Here is a 17,133-nt window from a genome sequence, read left to right on the forward strand (position 1 = left end):
AGACAGCACATATACTGACCCATAAATAAGACTAAAATCACAAATTATTCTACCTAATCACATGGCATTAGTTACAAATTGATAAGAAAGAAGAAATCCAGACCTGACTGGATGAGGAAAGGCTGGGCACCTATGCTTGTGCCCTGTCTGATGTACCCGGGCATTAACTTGAGGTGTTTTAGCAATGTTGGCTGGAGATTCCAGCACAGTGTGCCCCTGTAACTACTTCCACCCCACCTCCCATTGTCCTCTTGAGCATGGCGGCTGGGTCATTAGGGATGACAAAGTGGCAGATCTCTCAACCCATGTCATGGATAAAGGTGGTTCCCACATCCACAGGCAGGTGTCTGTCTGAAATAGAAATGCTCCAATAATTTTTGCCACCTAGCTGTGGAGCTCAAGGCAGGTGATAATAAGGGGGAGGAGGAGATGGTGGCACAGCACCAGAGGTGGAAAACTGTGGGCTATGCAACTGATTGAGCATAATGACAGTGAAGACATGTTTGGTGATTATGACAGCTTTACTGAAAACTTTTTACGTTATGTTGATGACCTGGAACAAAAATATATGGAACTTCCTGAACATAGGAAACACATTACAGACTTTGCCACTGGTGATCTTTATTAAGAAAGTAATGAAAACAAACTCAGCATCCCCACTGTGGGTAACTTTACTGAATTAAAAACTGATGAGCACACAAAGAACCAGAATAGACCTAAAGATATCCCTGTTGAAAATGGAACTGGTTTTTTGTCACATATGCCTTCCTCACAGGTTTTATACTTTGATAATTTGCAGAACTCTTCAAATGATTTCGGGGGTCAGTGACCTAAAGAAAGGGATTGGAATGTAACCTGTCTCAAGACTGGAAATGAAGAATTGTCCCTTAATCACATAGATGCAACCCCAGCAAAATGATTAGTTCTCTCCTAAAGTCAGAACAAATTCAGATAAGAATAGGAGAAAAAGTATTAAAGATCATCTAAAATGTGCCATGACTGGAAATGTCAAGGCCCAAATACCAGTATTTTCTAGGAATAACAGCTGAAAGAGACTCTCCTATCTGAAGAAATTAATGTTGCTAAGAAAACAACTGAATCATCATCAGATACCTTGGTCCTTTCTATTCATTACTCAGCAAAGTGAGACCTTTATGTTCAGTTCAAAGGAATTGAAAAGCTATATGGTAGTACTTTTTGCTGGAATGAAAACAAGATTTCTGATTGCTATCATAGTATTAGTACACATCAGTAGAAATAAAGGCTTTTAAGGTCATATTTCTTGAAAACAAATCAAAAGAGCAATTGTCTCTCAGCCTTCCATAAATATTCTGCTAGTACTAAAACCCTCCCTGTGACTCCCTTCAACAGTCACACTTCTCAAACCAGTTATCCTTGCTGTCTCTCATTCCTCATCTCAAATAATTCTCCAGCTTAATCCGGTTATGGGTTCTGTGCTCTTAGGATTTAATGACCAGGGCACATAAATGAGGTTTTTTTTTTATTGCATTTTTTTTGTCAGATTCCTCAACTAGATACCTGATGCTATTGACTGCATCATTCTTGAAACTCCTTTCTCAACTTCTTGATCCTCCGCTCCTGCTGTTTTCTGATTATTTAGCTCTTCCACACTTTTGAAAACTGGTGCTTCTGTGACTGTCTCTGTCTTCTCTATCAAAAAGTTGTTGAAATTCCTTTTAATACTAATGTCTTGAGTGAAGTTAGGAATACCATATATTAAAATAAACATATTTGGGGTGAGTGACACACTTAAGATTCCACTTGATGGGGCCAGTGCTGTAGTATAGTATAGTGGGTTAAATCTCCAGCTTGCAGTGCCAGAATTCCATATGGGTGTGGTTCAAGTCTGGGCTCTCCACTTCCAATCCAGTTCCCTGCTGATGTGCCTGGGAAAGCAGTGGAGGGTGGCACAAGTGCTTGCACCCCTGTACCCACATGGGAGACCTAGAAGAGGCTTCTGGTGCCTGGCTTTGACCTGGCTTAGCCCTGGTGGTTATGGCCATTTGGGGAATGAACCAGTGGATGGGATCCTCACTCTCTCTGTCTCTACCTCTTTCTATAACTCTTTCAAATAAATAAAATCTTTAAAATAAAAAAGATACCACTTGAGACACCCACATCATATATTTCAGTGCCTGGGTCCAAGTACCAGCTCCACTTCCAGTTTCATTTCCTACTAATATACAACATGGGAAGGAGCAAGTGGTGGCCCAAGTACTTGGGTACTTAACACCTATGTGGTGGATCTGAATTGGGCTCCTTATTTCTGATTTCAACCTGGCCTAGTCTAGACTATTGTGGACATTTGGGGAATGAGCCACTGGATACAAGATGTTTCAGTCTCTACCTTTCAAGTTAAAAACAAACTAACTAAATATTATTTTTTAAGATTTAATTTTATTTTTATTTGAAAGGCAGAGTTACAAGGGGGGAGTGTGGGGAAAAAGAGAGAGAGAGAGACAGAGAGAGAGAAAGAATGAATCTTCCATATGATGGTTAGCTCCCCAAATGGCTGTGACAGTACCAGGCCAGGCTGAATTCAGAAGCCAGGAGCTTCATGTGGGTCTCCAACATGGGTTCAGGGGCCCAAGGACTTCAGCAATATTCCATTGCTTTCCCAGTCACATTATCAGAGAGCTGCAATAGAAAGGGAACAGCCAAGACTCAAACTGATGCTCATATGGGCTATTAGCACTGTAGGCAGAGGTTTTACCTGCTATGCCACATAATGCCGACACCCTAACTGAACACCCTTAAAGACAACTGTAGTTAAGGTTTCAGTGCAGTATTTACTGTGGCAACACATATACTAAAATTGGAAATATTTAAGTGAGGAGAGGTAGTAGTAATAAGAATATTATGTTTTTCAAAAAAAATAGGTCCTTGTTTATAAGAGGGCACTTCAGAAATTTTGGACAATGCATATTACTAAAAACAGGTATGGACTTCAAAGTTTGTGCATCAAACTAAATTTGCCTTTTAATTCCATTTTTTATGAACTTTCTGAAGTACCCTCCCATTTCAAATACATTTCTTTTTGATTTATTTCAGAAAGAGAAGTCTTGTATCCACTGAGTCACTTCCCAGAGGTCCACAAAAAAGTGAACTAGCTGCAGCTGGGTGCCAAGAACTGAATGCAAATCTCTTATGTAGATAACAGGCCGAATTGCTTGGGCTGTCCCTAATGCTTACAGGAAGCTGGAGTTGAGAGCCAGAGACAGGTGTCAACCTCAGGAGGACACAGACTTCTTAACCACAAATGCCCACATTCAAGTATGTGTCTTAGATAAACAAGATGGACTGGAAGATCAGCCCATCAACTTGTCATTTTATAAGTATTTCTAGAACTCCTTTCAGAAATTTATGAACTTTGCAAATATGGGTTCTTATCTCAGAAAAGACCATCAGGTTTAAGAAGTAAGACTACTGGAATCAAAAGTCAAAAAAGAATCTAATAAATTATGAATAGTGAGGTTCACAGTTTAATCACTAATGGTGTTCATTGACCTTGAAGTAGATGTGAACTTTCTTCCATCTGCTTTTCTTTTGTGCCTTATTTTTTGTTTAAGCTGCATTTCCTGCCAGAATGAACATCTGAGTACAGGCCTCTGTCTAATTCATCTTTTTTGTATGTAGCTGACCCTGTGCCAGGCACATTCTGGTTTGTTCTCAATTGCTGGAGACTGTAAACCTCCTAGTGAATTATGGTCCTGTCACTTAGCTTTGGCACGCTCAGCCTTAGTTATTCATCATGAAATAGGGTAATTGTCTTGCAAGTTACATTCTTTGTCAAGGACATGCCAAATTAGATGTTGGTGATAACTGCCAATAATTACATTGGTATTTCTAAGTAAAGACTTTAGTAAATAATAGCTTTCCAGTTCCTTTTTTACTTGTGAGATGGCTTAATAATATGAACAATTTAAAGCAGAAATATTTGTGCTACTTTTCAGAAAGCTAAAGCAGTAATTCTCAAGTTGTGGCTCCTGGACTGCATCACTGGCCTCTCATGGAAACTTGCTGCAATGCATTGTTAGGCCCTGTGCAATCCTGTCACTTGGAACTCCCTTGTGGGATCTGGCTATCTGTTTTTCTTCTTTATTTATTTATTTTTTTTTAATTTGAGAGGTAAAGTTACAGGCATAGAGGAAGAGAAAGAGAGAAAGGTCTTCCATCCACTGGTTCACCCTTCAACTGGCACCAATGGCCAGAACTATGCTGATTTGAAGGCAGGAGCTAGGAGCTTCCTCCAGGTCTCCCACATGTGGCAGGGGCCCAAGAACCTGAGCCATCTTCTACTGCTTTCCTTGGCCATAGCAGAGGCTAGATTGAAAGAGGAGCAACCAAAACATGGATGGTGATAATATGAGATGCCATTGCTGCAGGCAGAGGCTTAGCACACTATACTACAGCACCAGTCCAATCTGTGTTTTACCAACTCCCAGGAGATTCTTGTGGGCCTACAAGTCTTTGGACCACTAAACTAAAAACTCACAACCTTACACTGTTAGCTTTGTCTTTTTATTACAGAATTACATGCATAATTTTTCCTATTAGTGTTGAGAACTAAGTTAACATAGTTTATCCTTTGATCTGTGAAGATAAGTGAGATTCTTCATATCATTTTGTACTTAAAAAATATGAGTTGGATAAAATGTGAATATGGTTAATGTCACATAAACATGAAAATTGATAACTAATGGGTGGTACCCATCTGAAGTATTTTTAATATTTAGATATTAAGTACGTACATATTTGGGAATCACCAAAACACAATACATTAAACTTTTAAGTCTCATTCAGATGGAACTATTTTGATATTGCAACAACTGGCAGATAAATCAGTTTCCTAGCTCTGTTTTTTTTTTTTTTAACATTATGGGTATATTTTATTTACTTTTGGCATTCACATGGCTTCAATTCTTTTAGGAATAAAAATCAGCTTTTATGCCAAAAAATAAAATTTGCAATTGAAACAGAAAAAAAGAAATCCAGTAGGATCCCAATATTTAAGGAGAGAACTTCCACTTTGAATATGGCCTTGTCTAAATAAAATTGGAGTTGGTGAACTCAAGAGGCTTCCATAGCCTTAGCACCTCATGATAACAGCCTGGGGTGATTACTGATGTCATAAATAAGAGTGTCAATTGTTAAATCAACAATGGGAGTCTCTGTGCACCCACTCCCCCTGAAGGATCTCTGTCCTTAATGTGTTATACTATGCAAACAAATGGTAAAACTACTATTCAAACAGTACTTTATACTTTTTGTTTCTGTATGGGTGCAAACTGTTGAAACATTTCCTTAGTATATACTAAGTTGATCTTCTGTATATAAAGATAATTGAAAATGAATCTTGATGAAGAATGGGATGGGAGAGGGAGTGGGAGATAGGATGGTTGTGGGTGGGAGGGAGGTTACAGGGTGAAAACCCACTATAATCCAGAAGTCGCACTTTGGAAATTTATATTTATTAAATAAATTTGAAAAAAAATTATTAAATAAATTTGAAAAAAAGAAATAACAGACTTCTAAATAATCTATGAGTGAAAGGAGAAATCACAAAGGAAATTAGAAAATACATTTAGTATATTGTACCAAGCAATGAAATTAGTTGTAGATTTGTGGTGTCCAAAATGTCTTCTCTATTCCTACCTTTGAGGTAGAACCTAATGCACATTCAATGTGGGCTGGCCTTAGCAATCTGCTTAGCTAACAGAAGTTAGCCTATTTGGAACACTGAGAAAGTTATTATGGGTAAAGAATAGTACTCTAACTGAACAGTTTAATTTATTTTGATTTTTAACTTCAAATAACAATCACCTCAGAGTTTATGTCATGATATAAACCTACGATTATCAATTTAAATTGTTACAAGTAAACACTGGGTGGCTGGGGCCGGAGCTGTGGCTAACTTGGCTAATCTTCTGCCTTGCAGCACCCTCATATGGGCACCGGGTTCTAGTCCCAGCTGCTCCTCTTCCAGTCCAGTTCTTTGCTGTGGCCTGGGAAGGCAGTGGAGGATGGCCCGGGTGCTTGGGCCCCAGCACCTGCATGGGAGACCAGGAGGAGGCACCTGACTCCTGGCTGCGGATCGGCGCAGCGCCGGCCAAGGTGACCATTTGGGGGGTGAACCAGTGGAAGGAAGACCTTTCTCTCTGTCTCTGTCTCTCTCACTGCCTAACTCTACCTGTCAAATAAGTAAAAAATAAAATAAAAAAAAAGTAAACGCTGGGTAAGAACTTCAACACTGTCTTATCAGTGGCTTATCTGTTATAACTTTTATATTCCATAGACAACAAAAGGAAATATCAAAAGGAATTATATAAAATTAAAATTTACTGAATATCAAAAGACTCAAAAGGATAAAAAAGACACCCATTTGATTGGAGAGATAATTGTAAATTGTATGCATATGTGATTAGTGTTGAGAATACATGGTACATAAAAAACACTACAACTCAAAAGCAATAAAAACAGATTTCAAAATGTACAAAAATTTAAACAGACATTTCTACAAGGAAGATACACAAATGGCTAATGATCACATAAGAAAATTCTGAACACTACTTGTAATTAGATAAATGGAAATGACAATCACAATTAAATACTACTTTATATCCACTGCAATAGCCATTTAAATAAATGTAGGCAAGGTTGGAGAAACTAAACTCTAATGCATTCTTGGTGTAAATGTAAAATGATGGGATCAATATGGAAAATGATGCTGACGGGCTTTATATGATTGTGGGGTTCTGACCGACAAAGTTCAGAAGCAGCACTAGGCATCACATAGAGACAGTGGATATGCTAGTGCCTCATTGGTCTCTGTCCTCAGTAGCCAATTAATTCTGATTGACCCTGAAGATCTCATCCAATCCTAATCACATCTCAAATGCTCCACCTTTAAATACCATCGTCAAATTGAATTCCTATGTTCTTAATAACTCAAATTGGGAATTATCCCAAACAAATGATATTCAAATCATATCAACATATATCAGAATATCAGTGGGCTTTGCTAAAATATTTGACAAATGTTACAACAGAGTTTAACCTTGAGGACTAAATGCTCCATGACATAGCCAGTAAAAAGAGAACAAATATTTTGTAATTCCACTTACATCGCATTGCCAGAAAAGGCAAATTTACAGAGTACAACAGTGACTCTCAGGGTCTGGTTTAAGGGAACAGGGATTTAATGTTTGATGCAGTCAGTTTCACCTGAGGGAGATTAAAAAGATGAATGGTGTTCATTGTTGTCAAGTAATGTGAATATGCTTCTGGAAGCATCCAATTTATCACCTTAAAATGCATGATTTTGGGCCACTGTGGTGGCACAATGGGTTAAAGCCCTGGCCTGAAATGCCAGCATCCCATAAGGGCATGGATTCTAGTCCCAGCTGCTCCTCTTCCGATCCAGCTCTCTGCTATGGCCTGGGATAGCAGTAGAAGATGGCCCAAGTCCTTGGGCCCCTGCACCCACATAGGAGACCCAGAAGAAGCTCCTGGCTTCAGATTGGTGCAGCTCTGGCTGCTGCAGCCATCTGGAGAGTGAACCAGTGGATGGAAGACTTCTCTCTCTGTCTCTACCTCTCTCTGTAACTCTTTCAAATAAAATAAAATAAATCTTAAAAAAAAAGAAAATATGTGATTTTAAGGGACCAGAGCTATGATATAGCAGGTAAAACCTCTGCCTGCAGTGTCAGCATTCCATATGAGCAACAATTGTAGTTCCAGTTGTTCCTCTTTCAATCCAGCTCTCAGTTTGTGGCCTGGGAAAGCAATATAAAATGTCCCAGGTCCCTGGGCCCTGCATACATGTGGGAGACCTGGAAGAAGCTCCTGGCTTCTGGGTTTGGATCGTCCCAGCTCCAGCCACTGTGTCCATTTGGGGAATGAACTAGTTATGGACACAATGGCCATAGCTCAGAGTCAGGAGCTTCTTCCAAGGTTTCCCACACAGGGGTAGGGGCCCAAGCACTTGGTCCATCTTCCACTACTTTCCCAAATGACAAACAGAGAGTTGGATCAGAAAAGGCGCAGCCAGGACATGAACCAGCACTCATATGGGATGCCAGCGGCACAGGTGGAAGCTTAGCTTACTATGCCTCAGCAGCGGCCTCAATGATTTTGTTTTTAATGAATAGCACCTCTTTGGCCTTCGCTGTGGCTCACTAGGCTAATCCTCCACCTGTGGTGCCAGCATCCCAGGTTCTAGTCCCAGTTGGGGCACCGGTTCTGTCCCCGTTGCTCCTCTTCCAGTCCAGCTCTGCTGTTACCCAGGAAGGCAGTGGAAGATGGCCCAGGTCCTTGGGCCCTGCACCCACATGGGAGACTAGGAGGAAGCACCTAGCTCCTGGCTTCATATCAACACAGCGCACCGGCCGCACCTGGCCACAATGCACCAGCCTTAGGGGCCACTTGGGGGGTGAACCAATGGAAAAGGAAGACCTTTCTCTTTGTCTCTCTCTCACTAACTCTGCCTGTCAAAAAAAAAAAAAGATTCAATGAATAGCACCTCTTCTTTTCCACACTGCATACAAACATTGATATAAAGATTGAAAAACAGAAACATAAATAAAAGTAGCAACATTTGACACCAGATGAAATTAAACATGAGAAAGTTGCAGGAGACCAGGAAAAATATTCTATTTTGTGATTTTGCAAAGGCTTGCTCATAGTAACCCCTTAAACAAGTAAATGGAGAAATGAGTGATGTAGTTTTTTGGGTTTTTGTGTGTTTGTTTGTTTGTTTTTGACAGGCAGAGTTAGACAGTGAGAGAGAGACAGAGAGAAAGGTCTTCCTTCCATTGGTTCACTCCCCAAATGGCCACTGTAGCTGGTGTGCTGTGCCAATCCAAAGCCAGGAGCCAGATGCTTCCTCTTGGTCTCCCACATGGGTGCAGGGCCCAAGCACTTGGGCCATCCTCCACTGCACTCCTGGACCACAGCAGAGAGCTGGACTGGAAGAGACGTAACCAGGACTAGAACCCGGAGTACCAGCACTGCAGGCGGAGGATTGGCCTAGAGAGCTGTGGCAATGGCCTGATATAGTTTTAATTTTAGATTTGTTGATCTTGAGTTGCAAACTGCATAACTACAAAGAAACATCCAACAAGAAGTACAGACTATAGTCTGAAGGCTGTGAAAGAGGCCCATGATGGAGGGAAACAGGATTTTCAGAGTACAAAGGGTCAGATTCGTTAAGGAGAATTACAGAAATTTATGAATTAGAGATCACATGGGATACTTGCATGAGTGATGAGAAATAGAAGAATTCAAAGAGAAAAAGAAACCATCAATGGTATCATGACAAAGAGAAAACAATTTTCAGGAGATCATGTACAGCAGTTGAGAAAAGCAGTTTAAATCAGAGACAGGAATTTAGCCTTTTGCTTATGATGTCAGTCAAGATAACCTAATCATAATACAGAGTGCCTTGATTTGATTTCCAGGTATAGCTCTTGATTCCAGGTTTCTACCAATGCTGGAATCTTTCTACTTCTCAAATATCACAGTTCAAAATATGGCAAAGATTCAGTAAGGCAAAGTCTAGAGAATACTCTTCAGCTTATACTATACTTAACAGTATTGATACATTTAATAACTGAATTAAGGAGCCAGCTCTGTGGCTCAGGGATTAAAGCAACTGCCTGTAGTGCTGGCATCCCATATGGGCACCAGTTCAAGTTCTCGATGCTCTATTTCCAATCAAGCTCACTGATAATGTGCCTGGGAAAGCAGAGGAGGGTGGTCAAAGTCCTTGGGCCCCTACACCCATGTAGGGGACCCAGAGGAAGCTCCTGGCTCCTGCATTTGGATCAGCTCAGCTCTGGCCATTGCAGCTATTTGGGTAAGGGACTAGGATGAAGATATCTCTCTCTCTGCCTCTCTGTAACTCTGCCTTCCAAATAAACAAATACATCTTTAAAAATATTCAAATTAAGACTACTTTGAGTAGCTTAAAGTACACATGTAGAATGAAATTATTTGCCTGAGTATATACTTTAGGATAGTCTGCACCACAACCTGCTGGGAGAAATATATGGAGAGTTAACAACATCCAAATACAGTTAAGAGTTAGGAAAGAGCTTGAATAGATGTTTCTCAGAAGAAATACAAATAAATGGTCAATAAGTATGTTGAAAAATGCTCAGTATCAATAGTCATAAAGGAAATGCCTACCAAAATATACTGAGGGGGGAGGGTTAATGCCATGGTGTAGTGAGCTAAGCTTCCATCTGCAGTGCCAGCATCTCAGATGGGCATGGGTTCTAGTCCCGGCTGCTGCTCTTCCAATCCAGCTCTCTACTATGGCTTGGGAAAGCAGTGGAAGATGGCCTAAGTCCTTGGGCCCCTGTACCCATGTGGGAGACCTGGAAGAAACTCCTGGCTCCTGGCCTCAGATCAGCCCAGCCCCAGCCATTGTGGCCATTTGGGGAGTGAACCACTGGATGGAATACCTTCCTCTCTGTTTCTCCCCCTCTCTGTCTAAAACGCCATCTCTCAAATAAATAAATAAAATCTTAAAACACACACACACACACACACAGGAATATCATCTTACTCCAAAAAGAAAAAAAAAGAGGGGGAGGGGGCTAGTAATAATGCAGATTTTTAAAAGCCATTATATATTGTTAATGGGAATGGAAATTAGTACAGGAATTATGGAAAACAGTATGGTCCTTCATAAAAGAAAAAAAAACTTAAAAATCAATCTACTGTAATATATAGCTACTCTATTCCAGGGTAAAAAGGAAATGAAATCAGCATATCAAAGAACTACCTGCACTACCATGTTGACTAAACACTGCTGACAATAGCCAAGATAATTCAGCCATAAAAGAATGAAATATTGTTTACTGCAAAATGAATGGAACTGGAGATCATTAAGTCAATGGAAATATGCCAGATACAGAAAAAAATGTTCTCTACATTAAACAATAATGGATCAAAATACAGGATAATGTAGTTGATACTATATGCACCTTGAGTTAAGCTGTTCCTGTAGCACCAGCATCCCCCATGGACACTAATTCAAATCCCGGATATTCCACTTTACTTTTTTTAAAAAAGATTTATTTATTTATTTGAAAGGCAGAGGGACACACACACACAGAGAGAGAGAGAGAGAGAGAGAGAGAGAGAGAGAGAGAAAGAGAGGTGTCTTCCATCCACTGGTTTACTTCCAGAATGTCCACAATGGTAGGAGCTGGGTCAATCTGAAGCTAGGATCTTCTTTTGGGTCTCCCATGTGGATGCAGAGGCCCAAGGACTTGGGCAATCTTCCACTGCTTTCCCAGGCCATCAGCAGAGAGCTGGATCAGAAGAGGAGCAGCAGGACTCAAACAGGTGCCCATATGGGATGCTGGCACTGCAGGCAAAAGCTTTACCCAGCACGCCACAGCACCAGCCCTCTGGCTATTCCACATTTGATCCAGCTCCCTGCTAATGGCTTGGGAAGGCAGTGGAAAAAGACCAAAATATTTGGGACCCTGCACCTATGTAGGAGACCAGATGAAGCTCCTGGATCCTGACTTCAATATGGCCCAGTCTTGGCCTTTATAGCCTTTTGGGGAGTGAACCAGCAGATGGAAGATCTTTCTTTCCCTCTCTCTTTATTTCTCTCTCTACAATTCTGCCTTTCAAATAAATAAAAAAAACAGAATTATGATTACTAGAGACTGGGAAGAGTGAGCACTCTGGGTAGAAGGAATTTGAATAGCAATTACCAAAACAAAGTGAGATAGAAGTAAGAAATTCCAGAGTTTCATAACACAGTATGGTGCCTGTAGTTCACAATATGATGTTCTGTAAAAAGAGCTGGAAGAAAGGGAAAGAAAGCGCTGGAAGAGAGCAGCTGGTAAGACCTAAACACAAAGAAAAAGGTATATAAAAGATAGTTCTCTGGTTTGTTCAAATCCTGTTGTGTGTATGTGTTCAAATCCAATATTATATAAGGAATACATGTTGGCTCAGTACTGTCGTGTACTGAGTAAACCCACCACCTGCAGTGCCAGCACCCCATATGGGCACCAGTTCAAGTCCCGGCTGCTCCACTTCTGATCCAGTTCTCTGCTATGGCCTGGGAAAGCAGTAGAAGGTAGCTCAAGTCCTTGGGCCCCTGTATCAGCATGGGGGATCTGGAATAAACTCCTGGCTCCTGGCTTCAGATTGGCACGCCTCTGGCCATTGCAGCCAATTGGGGATTTGATTCCTCTTTTTTATGTTTTTTTTTTTTTATTTGAAAGGCAGAGGCAGAGAGAGAGAAAGAGAAGTCTTCTATCCACTGGATCACTCCCCAAACAGCCTGGGCCCATCAAAAGCCAGGAACCAGGAGCTTCTTCTGGGTCTCCCATATGGGTGAAGGGGCCTAACAACTTGGGCCATCTTCTACTGCTTTCCCAGGCCACTGTAAATGACTCTATTTGTGACTTGCCAACACTGGAGAGAGTGGGATCGGAAGTGGAGGAGCAGAGACTCAAACCCGTGCCCATATGAGATGCCAGCACTGCAGGCAGGGGCTTTACCTGCTACACCACAGAACCAGCCCCTCCTTGGTATCTTAACTGAAGGCAGAAAACAGATTCCTCCAGAATCCTCAATTAAAATAAGAGTGGTCTGGGCATTTCACATAGTGGTAAGGAGGCCGTTTTGAATGCCCTCTTCTCACATTGGCCTGCTTGTACTTGAGTCCTGGCTCTACCCCAAATTCCAGGTTTCCACTACTGCATACACTGGAAGAAAACAGATGACTCAAGTACTCAGGTCTTTGCTAACATAATCTGGAATATACATTAAGTTCCTCCATTCTGGCGAGGGCCATCTCCAGATCTTGCAGGCATCTGAAGAGTAAAACAGAAGATGGTAGATCACTGTCTCTCACTTACTGTGTGTCTGCCCTTTATAAATAAGATAAATGAATAAAACAATTTAAAAACAGAAGGCTGGAATTGTGGATAACTAACTTTGACACCAGTATCTGATATCTGAACACCAGTTTGAGCCCTGGTGCTCAGCTTCTGATCCAGCTCCCTGGGAACATGGTGTAAGTCCTTGGGCCCCCATCACCTATATAGGAGACTTAGATGGAGTTCTTAGCAGCCCTGGCAATGATGACTACTTGGAGAATGTACCAAGGAGATAGCCTTTCTCTCCCTCTGCCTCTGACTCTCCGTCATTCAATTACATATTAATTACACTATATCAAAAGTATTTAAAATATGCATTATCTAAATAAATCATTTAAAAGGTAGAGACTGACACATGAAAATTAAAATCGAGACCCAGTTTTTTGTTGTCTCCTGGAAAACCATTAAAATATAAAGACACACAGAGGAAATTTGAGGCCATTTTGGTCAAAGAACAACAACTTGCTTTGGCATAGGAGAAATAAAGAAGTCTGTTGTACAACATTGTGGCAATATTTAATCACAATATATTCTACTATGGCAAATAACAAAGAGATCAGATTTTAAGTGTCCTCATCATTAAAAACAGGTATGTGATGTAATGGATGTGACAATTGATTAGATTTATTCGTTACCAGTGCAAGAATATCTTTAAACATCATTTTATGTGCTGTATGTTCAATTCTGTCAACATAAAATGAGTAAGTATGTATTTAAAAGGTCAACATGAAGGCATAGATTGATTAAACATAAGTATTCAGTCTACTATAACACCTTTACAATGATATCTGGAAACTTATTATTCATTTCAGACTAATTAGTGTGTAAATAAGAAAAATCACAAGTGAAGCAGCAGCCAGTCCTCCAAGAAGACATTACAATGAATCTACTAAAGTACCTAACATCAAACTACACAAGAAAAAATGTACAGAACTCCAAGGAGAAATACATCCACCACTGGTAATCAGAATAAATAAATGCAATAGTATACATGCTTAATCAGTGGCTTTTAGTAGTTAGCAATATGCAATCATACAGAAATATCAATTAACAGTGGATGGAGAAAATAAATAAGGTCACCTCAAGCATTGGCAAGTCACAAATAAGTAAACACATGAAAAGTTAGACAGTTAATCCATCTACTCTATCAACACTACCTACAGAATCAGAATTTAACCACAATCTCTAACAATATTTTCCCATTATTTTAATAATTTACCATAAACTAGCACTTGAGAAACATGAACCAGGACATACCGTCAGAGCCAGCATTGTGGCAAAGCTGGTAAAAATTTTGTCTGTAACACCAGCACTAGCATCCCATATGGGCACCAGTTCGAGACCTGCCTGCTCCACTTCTGATTAGTGCCCTGCTAATGTGCCTGAGAAAGAAGCAGAAGATGGCCCCACTGCCTGGGCCCCTGCATTCACATGGGAGACTGGGAAGAAGCTCCTGACTCCTGCCTCTGACCTGACTCAACTCTGGCCATTGCAGGCATTTGAGGAATGAACCATCAGATGGAACATCTATTTCTCTCCCTTTGTCTCTCCCTTTCTGTCTATAACTCTTTCAAATAAGTAAATCTTGAACAAAGAAAAAGAAAGGTGGGCTGGCAGGGTGGCGCAGTGGGTTAATGGCCTAGCCTAAAGCGCTGGCATCCCTAATGAGTGTCGGTTCGAGACACAGCTGCTATGCTTCCTGTCCAGCTCTCTGCTATGGCCTGGGAAAGCAGTAGAAGATGGCCCAAGTTCTTGAGCTCCTGCTCCCATGTGGGAGACTCGGAAGAAGCTCCTAGCTCCTGGCTTTGGATCGGCACAGCTCCAGGGGTTGCAGCCATCTGGGGCATGAACCATCAGATGGAAGACCTCTTTCTCTCTCTTTCTCTGCCTCTTCTCTCTCTGTGTAAGTCTAACTTTCAAATAAATAAATAAATCTTAGAAAAAAAAGAAAGGTATTGCCAACAATGTAAAAAAATTTAATTTTATATTATTCAAGCCACATGTAGTGAAAGCACTAAATGAACTGGCAGAATCACACCCTCAGACTGTGGTATGCATGGATGAAACTGAGGCAAAAGAAAAAAAGGAGGGGGGAGGGGATGTGGCATAGAGGGCTAAGCACTGTCTGCAGTGCTAGCACCACATGTGGCCTTTGGTTCAAGTCCTGGATGCTACACTTCTGTTCCAGCTCCCTGCTAATGTGCCTGGGAAATCAGTACAAGATGGCCCATCTTAACCACATTTTTTTTTTTTTATTTTTACACTGGGGTGTCAGGTAGGCATTCTTTGTTTCCCTGTTATATGTAATGTTCTCAGATACAAAATAAGTCTTTTAAAGAGTGACAGAATTTTCTTGTGGAAAAAAATATTAATAATAACATTTTACCTGAAGCTGAATGAAATGTGACATAGATTAAATACTTAGTAGTACCATGAACTTCGGAGGGCAATTGGCTTTTGGCAACGTGGAAGATCTAAACATTTAGAGACTTTTTTTTTTTTTTTGCCAGGCTTAATGCTTCCCATGAACATGGTTTATCCCCCTCAATCTAATGGAAAAATTTAATCCCAATTTTAGAAATTAAGAAGTGGGACCTCCTAAGTGGTGACTAAGACAAATCCATTCACGTGATGAATGGGGTAATGGGGTCATCTCCCAGAGGCTCTGTTCTGTTAGACACCTTGTATTGGCCTCTCCTGCTCACCCTTTATTTGGCCATGTGGTCTCTGTGCTACCCCAGGCCTCTGTCACAAGACCATCACCAGAGGTTGCCTTGGAACTTTGGAGAAAAAACACGAAGCAAATACTATTTCTAATAACTTACCCAGTCTATGATACTGGGTTATTATCAACAGAAAAAGAGGCTTGGGTTCCCAGGAAGAACTGCACTGACCGGCTGGTTACCAACATGAAACCCTGTTTCCAACTCAGAAGAATCAGGTCACCCCAGGACAGAAAGGTGGCACAGAGGACCCCCAGGTCACAGCCCCCCCCCCCACACACACACAAAGGCCAGATGGAAAGTCTGGAGTCTGAGGACCCTCCTGGCACAGAGGACCCCCAGATCACAGCCCCCCCCCCCCCACACACACACAAAGGCCAGATGGAAAGTCTGGAGTCTGAGGACCCTCCTGGCACAGAGGACCCCCAGATCACAGCCCCCCACACACACACACTCACAGTTCCCCCCCCACACACACACAAAGGCCAGATGGAAAGTCTGGAGTCTAAGGACTCTCCTGGCACAGAGGACCCACAGATCATACCCCCCCCCCCCAAAGGCCAGATGGAAAGTCTGGAGTCTAAGGACTCTCCTGGCACAGAGGACCCCCAGATCACAGCCCCCCCCCACCCACCCACACACAAAGGCCAAGTGTAAAGTCTGGAGTCTAAGGACACGCCTGGCACAGAGGACCTACAGATAACAGCCCCCTACACACACACTCACAGCCCCCCCCCCCATATACATACACACACAAAGTCCATATGGAAAGTCTGCAGTCTCTCTGAGGGCCCTCCTAGCACAGAGGACCTACAGATAACAGCCCCACACACACACACACACTCACACCCCCCCACCCCCATATACACACACACAAAGGCCATATGGAAAGTCTGCAGTCTCTCTGAGGGCCCTCCTAGCACAGAGGACCCCCAGATAACAGCCTCCCACACACACACTCACAGTCCCACCCCCACACACAAAGGCCAAGTGTAAAGGCTGGAGTCTAAGGACACTCCTGGCACAGAGGACCCCCAGATCACAGTTCCCCCCCCCCCCAACACACACACACACAAAGGCCATATGCAAAGTCTGGAGTCTGAAGACCCTCCTGTCCTCGCCACACATTTGGGGAAGATGCAGGACTTGAGGACTGAGCCAAAGCCACGGACTGCAATGATGGGAGGAGACGCCCAGGGCCCAGCTGCTGGCCCAGAGGGAACTGGGCCCACACTCACCATTTTCCGGCCGTGAGGCGTCTGGTTGTCCTGAGAACTCGGTAACGACCCTAACGATGGAAGCTCACAGAGAGGCAAAGCGGAGCCACCTGGAGCCACCACCAGAAACAGCGCTGGGAAGCGGAGAATGGCGGCGCGCAGAAGGAAGACGCATGTGCAGTGCTCCCCTGGCAATGCTGGTCGGATCGTTCACACAGCCAGTGAGCATGCGCGACGAAAGAGAAGACGCAGCCAATC

The 17,133-nt window shown here is 42.1% G+C and overlaps 1 pseudogene; it reads left to right on the forward strand.

Moving 5' to 3' along the window:
• Positions 1 to 310: 310 nt before the first annotated feature.
• LOC133755232 (helicase POLQ-like) lies at positions 311 to 1,255 on the forward strand (annotated as a pseudogene).
• The last annotated feature ends 15,878 nt before the right edge of the window (positions 1,256 to 17,133 follow it).

Source organism: Lepus europaeus, unplaced genomic scaffold (assembly GCF_033115175.1).
Source record: "Lepus europaeus isolate LE1 unplaced genomic scaffold, mLepTim1.pri SCAFFOLD_3_1, whole genome shotgun sequence".
Lineage (NCBI taxonomy): Eukaryota > Metazoa > Chordata > Mammalia > Lagomorpha > Leporidae > Lepus > Lepus europaeus.